Genomic DNA, 7,701 nt, shown 5'->3' with positions numbered 1-7,701 from the left:
TTTTGGAAAATCACTTCACAAGAGGTACTGTAGATAAAACTTTATTCTTTAGAAATATGAATGGCTCTAGCATACTTGTTCAAATTTATGTAGATGATATTATTTTTGGCTCTACAGATGAGAAACTTTGCAAAAAGTTTGCCAAATTGATGCAATGCAAGTATGAAATGAGTATGATGGGAGAACTAACTTACTTTCTTGGTTTGCAAGTTAAGCAAGTTAGTGATGGAATATTCATTAGTCAAACTAAATACATTTTTGATCTTTTAAAAAAGTTTGATCTAATGGATTGCACATCTGCAAAAACTCTCATGGCTACTACAACTAAGCTTGAATTAAACACTACTGAAAAATCTGTGGATATTTCAAGTTATAGGGGCATGGTTGGCTCACTTCTGTACTTAACAGCAAGTAGGCCAGATATAATGTTTGCTACATGTTTGTGTGCTAGATTTCAGGCTGACCCTAGAGAATCTCACTTAGTAGCTAATAAGAGAATTTTCAGATATCTCAAGGGAACACCAAAACTTGGCATTTGGTACCCTAGAGATTCTGGTTATGATCCAACTGGTTACTCAGATGCAGACTATGCAGGTTGTAGAATTGATAGAAAGAGTACAAAAGGAACCTGTCAATTTCTAGGAAACAAGCTTGTGTCCTGGTTCAGTAAAAAGCAAAATTCAGTTTCTACTTCTACAGCTGAAGCTGAATATATTGCTGATGGCAGTTGCTATGCACAGATTTTGTGGATGAAAAATCAATAGCTAGACTATGGTTTGTAAGTTGAAAGGATTCCTATTTTTTGTGACAACACAAGTGCAATTGCCATCACTGAAAATCCAGTACAACTTTCAAGGACAAAGCACATAGACATCAAGTACCACTTCATAAGGGAACATGTAATGAATGATACTGTGGAACTACATTTTGTTCCAAGTGAGAAGCAGCTTGCAGATATTTTTACCAAGCCACTGGATGAATCCGCCTTTTCAAGGTTGGTAAGTGAGTTAGATATGCTCAATTATTTGTAAATCTTTATGAGATAATTTGCAAGTTGTAATGCAGCCAGAAATTTAATTAATTTTTCAGTCTTGGATGAAATTTTGGCTAAGTCAAAATTTACATCTCGACGGATGATCGTTATCCATCGAGTTTGATCATCCATCGGCATACATTTGCTAATAAAAATCAATTATTTTTCTGGAATATTTTATAACTCGACGGATGACGGTTTATCCTCATCCGTCGAATTGTCTAAATCTTAGCCGTTGGTTTCCTGAACATTATCCGTCGAGTATACTTACAGTTTGTAAGCATAACACGACGGATAATGGGTGGATTTTTTACAGTTTTTTTTAAAAGGCTATTTTGGGCAATTTTAATTGGCTACTTTATTTTACTTTATTATTTTTGGCAGTTTTTTTGAGATAGTATAAAAGCCTATTTCATTTCCATTGCTTTTCTTTTATCATTCTCAAATTATCTGCTCCAATTTCTTTCTCTTTCAAAAGACTTACTCTCTCTCTGCAAGCTCTTACTCTCTAACAATGGCGCTTGTTGTCAAGATTATGTCTCAAACTAGGTCCATTTATGAGAAGAACAACTCATGGCCTTAGTAAACAAGGGAATTCAGCAATCTGGTGACTACCACAAAATGATGGATTTTGTGAAGAACTGCAAGCTTAGCTATGCCATGCTGGAATCACCCACCATCTTTTGTGAAGTTGTTGAAGAAATGTGGACCCCGACAACATACAACTCAACAGATAAGACCATCACACTCACCATTAGGAATTCTGTATTAATAGTGATGTTATTAAACCATGTTTCAAAATTCCTGACAATAATGTAACCTCACCACACATAGACACTGATATAGTTAATATGCTTAATTCCATGAAATATGCTCTTTCTACTTCTAGGTTGAGTGACATTAGGAGATTGGGTCTTATGAAGGAATAAAGTTTCATGTATGATATAGTGAGCAAGGTCTTTTCTGGTAAAATCAGTAATTTTGATTATGTTAACATTTCCATGCTTAACATGCTCTACATGATAGTTACAGATAAGTACTCTAATTTTAGTGACCTTGTTCTGTTTGAGTTAGGTTTTAAGTTAGGGGAGTTATATAAGAGGGGTAAAAGTGTTTATTATGCTAGATTTTTCATGATTTTAGCTAACCACCTCTCTGAGGAAATTGTGCTTGAGAACCCAAACAATAAATTAGATTGTTGGGTTCAAGAGAGAAGAATCATTGCAGATTTGAACAGGGAAAATCATCACAGAGAAGTGCCACTTTTCTATTTCCCTGTAATGGATGCACCTCAGGTAAGTGAGGTAAGTTCATCTATCCTTACTATTATTCCAACCTCACTAGCTTCTTTGGGTTCTAGTGTAGCTATGGAAACTGTGTCAATGACCCAACAGTTGCCTACCCAAGCTACCAAACCAACAAAAATTTCAAAATCCAAATCAAAGAAAGCCCCATCTGGTATCTCTCAAAAGATGCCAATTACAAAATCCACCAAAACCAAAGAGGGGAGTGTGAAGGTGGTCAAGGTAGGTGAGGGAAAGGGTGAACATAAAAGAAACCCTAAGGATAAGGATGGAGAGTTGAGTGGTTCCGATCCTAGCCACACTGCAGTTTCCCAACAAACAGCAGTGCTTAAAAAGGATAAAAGCTCATTTCTAGTTGCATCCTCCCAAAAGGATGTAACTATTGAACAAAGCTCTCAACCAAGAGCACAGGCCAAGAGGGTAAGGGACACAAGCTCACCCCAAACTTATGCCAGAAAGAAAAAATCCAAAACCCTTGGGGATGCACAGGGTACACACACTGTGCAAACTGGTGCTAAAGACACAGTTACTGCACCTTCACAAATTCAGTTTGATGTGGCTCCAATAAATATGGAGTCACAGCCAAAATCTCTAGTTATAGAAGCACCTCAAACACCAAACTTACCAATAAATTCTCTGGATATGGATATGATAAACACATCAATCCCTGATTCCCCTTCTTTAACTCTGTTGGGGAAGCCAAAATCTAGTGCAAGTGAGCATCATCTTTTAGATGATTTGTTGGCTCACTTGCCAATTCTTTCAGGAACTGTTGAATCATCTGTGCCCAAAATATCATCAATCAGCACAGAGTCCACAACAGTTTCTATTCCAAGTTCATTCATTTCTACTTTCTCGATGGATATTGCTTATCCGTCAAGTAGTGTCTATATCCTGACGGATAAGCTTAACAGTAATTATCCATCGGTTAGCAAAATCACTAACCCGATGGATATTAATCATCCGTCGAGTGTCTCTGCACAGCTTCAAACTTCATTCATTTCTAGTGCAGAAGAATTAGTGGTTGTACAGTCACTCTTAGGATTGAGGGCAGAGAGTGCTATGAGTGAGAGTCTGGGTTGCTCCCAGGAAAACAGAGAGCAAAAGAGTGAAAATATGCAATCCATTTCTTCAGGATTGGCAAAAGAAAGTGAGAGGAGTCCCACCTTAGATGGTGAAGGTGAGGGTGTGAGGGTGGGGAGCCAAGGTGAGACCCTGATGCAACAAAAGAGAGAACAAGAGGGAAATGAAGGTACATGAGCTATAAGGATGGATGTCATTGCTAGTGAGTCAATGAATGTCCAGGATACAGACAGGGAGGGACTATCTCAGCAACCTCAAGCTGTTATAGATTCAACCTCCCTTGATGCTGAGGTATTTACTCATCCTGTTCCAGCTTATCAACTTCTAGCTGAACAGGGCAATGATAATGCAGAAAGGATGCTCAATTTGGTGCATACCACTCAGTCAATGCTAAGAGCTAAGGATGCCATACAGCTTTGCCTTCTACAGCTGGTGATGTGGATTATGAGACTGGTGGTTCAGCCGATTTCTTTGGTGATGAAGGTGGAGATAGTGAAGAAGAGGCATTGGACAAGGGGAGAAGTAGGTTCAAGTTCAAGATCAGGAATGCCATCATGGGCATTTTCAAATCACTGTGATGAGCACTACTTCAAGACAACCTTGATTCAATTAATCAATCAAACAAATACTACTCTTCAAACCACTAAATTTGCCAACACCAAGAAGCTCATTCAAGCACATCTTGCTTCTATGCAACTATAACAGATTCAAGGCTTCCAACATGCTAGAGATGTTAACACCATCAAGGGTGATATTGATGAGATGAAGAAGGCCATTTCAGACAAAATGGATTCTAAGCTTCCAGAAGCTATAATGCTTGACATCAAGAGGAAACTAAGGAAAAATTCTGATCTTGCAACAAAGATAGATTTTTTGGATACAAGAATGTCAGCTATGGAAGCATCTCTAACAGCCATTCATCTTCATCAAGCCTAGCAGACAGATTTACTTCAGAAACTGGTGGCTGCTCAAACCTCCTCCTCTACTCTACTTGATGATAACAAAAAGGGGGAGAAAGGACCAAGTGAGGGGGAGAAGCTTCAAATTTAAATCTGTAAAGTAATTGTGCCCATAATTACTTTCACCAAGCCACCAGTAACAAATAGTATAGATCTGATCAATGCAGCAGCAGCCAATTTAAGAGAAGCTGAAAAGGAGCAGTTGAAGCCAATCAACTGGGAGAAAATTGATGAGGACATACAAAGGAAGTTTGGGCTAGTAAAGGAGCCAGTAAAGTCATCCATTCATCACTCTGAAGTCAATCAGATCTTTGTGAATGAAAAAGAACAAAGTCAAGAGTAGTAAAGAAAGTGAAGCTGTCACCTCACAAATCCAAATCTCTAGTCAAAGCTCAATCAAAAGTCAATAAGGGAGATTACATGTACTTATGTGACATCAAGGAATTCTCTGATCTAAATCTCTATCTAGATGAACTAGAAAAAGTGAGAGGGATTGATGCATAGAGAAACCTACCGGAAAGGTTAGTTTTCAAGTACAAGGGAGGAAAGGAGATTCAATGGCCACTTCACAGGATGCTTCAAGAAAGCCAAGCTGTACTGATTAAGGTTTATTCATCTTTCAAGAAGAACTTTGGGTTCAATGTAACTGCAAGAAGATTGGTTCTAAAGAAGATTGAAGAACTGAGGAGTTTTAGAGCTAAAGATGCACTCCCAAAGACTCTAATTATCCCTTACACAGGGAGAAGAGTGCATCTAAGGCCCTATTGGCTGATGGAGTTCATGGATGACAAAGGAGTGAGAAGATTTTTCAGATTAGAAGACCAATTGAGCATCTCCAGCAATGAGACTCTCTTGAAGATGCAAGAAAAGCTAAATCTCTCAGAATCTGATGAACTGGAATTCCATAGACAGCTCCAAAATCAGATAGAAGAAAACAACAGAAAGCTTGGAAAGAGATCCAGACCTTCAAGGAACTAGATAAATCTGCTCAGGCTAGAGGAGCACCTTGAAAATGACTGTGAGCTAAACTTTGTACATTTTGTTAATTGAAGCACTTTACAGTATTATCTACTTTCTTTCAAAGTTGTATTTTTAGGGTGTTTTGTTATCATCAAGTTTCTCTTAATTTATGGCTACAATTTCAGTAGACATAAATTAGGGGAGATTGTTGTGTATATGTTGTGAACTTGATGATTTCATTAACAAAACACCTTGGTAGATTTTACTTAATGAAAAATGTAGCACTCGACGGATAAGGATTATAGTCCCGACGGATGACTCAATATAGTCCCGACGGATGATGATTTATTATCCATCGAGTGAGTAGCTTATGTAACAATAAGTCTGTAGCACATTTCTGCTTACACCTTTGTATAGATTATGTAGTAGCATATAAGTCATGATTGACTTTAACTAGATATGCAGAATAGGTTGATTAATTGTACATAGATGATGTATTGTAATTCTGCATAAATGAAATGAAGTCAAGTGCTAAATAGCTACCAACTGATGATTAACAAAGCTATCGACGGATGATCAATATAGCTGTCGACGGATGATCAACAAAGCTGTCGACGGATGATCAACAAAGCCATCGACGGATGATCATGTAATCAACGGATAATCAATTCAAATATCCGTTGACAGTGATAACACAGTCATATGCGTTGAGTGTATGTAAATGGGATGTGGTAGCCTATTCAACTGGGTTTTCGAGAACAAAGAAGCACTGCCATTTCCATGCTATTATGAAGATATTCAAAGATGCTAGAATAGAGTAATGAAGTAGCAAAGTATTAGATTTGATAGTTTTTGTTTTTATTTTCTTGTCTTATTACTTTGTAATCTTGGTTATATATAAACCAAGAAGCAGCAAATAGAATAACTAACTAAGCAACCAAGAGAGAAACATTTGTAAGTTTTATTCTTAGCATTTCTCAGAACTCTTAGTTGTTCAACATTTGTAAGCAATTGTGAGCTTTTTGCTACACAGAGTTCTCTCGATATATATTATATATATCTCTGGTGGAGACATTCAAATCCACCAGAAAGTTTTTAAAGACTTGTGTTTTTAATTACTTATGTTTTGATTCATTTGAAGTTATTATTCCGCACTATGCAAATCAATTCACACTGATATATATATGTAAGATAGAACAATTTTTTTTAAGAAAAAGTTTCAAGAATTCCATTCCACCCCCCTTCTGTAAGTCTTGTTGAATTGTTAAAGGACTAACAGTATTCATTACAATTGGAGATCCAGCAGCGCGAACGAAAGCCTTGATGGATTTTTCTTAACCCAAGATCAATGACATTCAATCTAGCATTGTCAGGCCAGCTATCACAGCTAATACCTTTGAGATCAAGCCTGGCATAAATCAATGGATGCAGAAAGATCCCCATATGCACATTAGGGATTTCATTGTGATCTGCGATACCTTCAAGTTTAACGGTGTTTCTGAAGATGATGTAAAGCTGAGACTATTCCCATTCTCTCTGAGGGACAAGGCTAAGAGCTGGTTACACTCTCGACCAGCTGGTTCGATTACTACTTGGGAAGATCTTGCTCAAAATTTTCTCACTAAATTCTTCCCTATGGGAAAGACAGCTGCAATCAGGAATGCTCTTACTCAATTTGCACAGCAATCAGGAGAATCTGTATATGAAGCTTGGGAGCGTTACAAGGAGATGCTTAGGAAGTGTCCTCATCATGGAATTCCTGATTGGATGATCATCAATTATTTTTATAATGGTTTGGGAGCACAGTCTAGACCCATGCTCGATGCAGCCACAGGTGGAGCCTTATGGGCTAAGAGCTATGATGAAGCTTATAATCTAATTGAACTGATGGATGCTAATGAATATCGGTATCCAACTCAGAGATTGCCACAGGGCAAGGTAGTAAGAGTTCTTCAAGTGGATACAGCTACGGCTATCACTGCTCAACTAAAGGAGTTGTCTATGAAGATCGATTCTCCGGCTAACTATGATGTTAATCAGATAACCAGTGTTTGTGAGCTATATGCAGGTTCGCATGTGACGGAGCAATGCGCTATATCTAGTGAATCAGCTCAGTTTGTGAGCAACTTTCAGAGATCGCAGCAACCAATTCCAGACACTTATCATCCTAACAACTGGAATCATCGTAACTTCAGATGGAGCAACAATCAGAATGCGATGCAATAACCATTCCAACAGTTTGGAAATGAGCAATTCAATCTTCCTGGTTTTCAGCAACAATTTACACCAAGACAACAACTCCAACTACAACAACAAACTGATGGAGCTGCAGGTCAATATTCGAATGAAAAATCTGAATTGG

General features: G+C 37.9%; 1 non-coding gene across 1 annotated transcript; it reads right to left on the bottom strand.

Moving 5' to 3' along the window:
* Positions 1–6,989: 6,989 nt before the first annotated feature.
* LOC141709768 (small nucleolar RNA R71) lies at positions 6,990–7,096 on the bottom strand. The gene has a single exon (XR_012570329.1). It is a non-coding gene; the product is annotated as a small nucleolar RNA R71 (small nucleolar RNA).
* Positions 7,097–7,701: the final 605 nt, after the last annotated feature.

Source organism: Apium graveolens, chromosome 2, assembly GCF_009905375.1.
Source record: "Apium graveolens cultivar Ventura chromosome 2, ASM990537v1, whole genome shotgun sequence".
Taxonomy (NCBI): Eukaryota; Viridiplantae; Streptophyta; class Magnoliopsida; order Apiales; family Apiaceae; genus Apium; species Apium graveolens.
The sequence above is the reverse complement of the archived record's forward strand: the minus strand, read 5'-3'. Positions and strand labels throughout refer to the sequence as shown.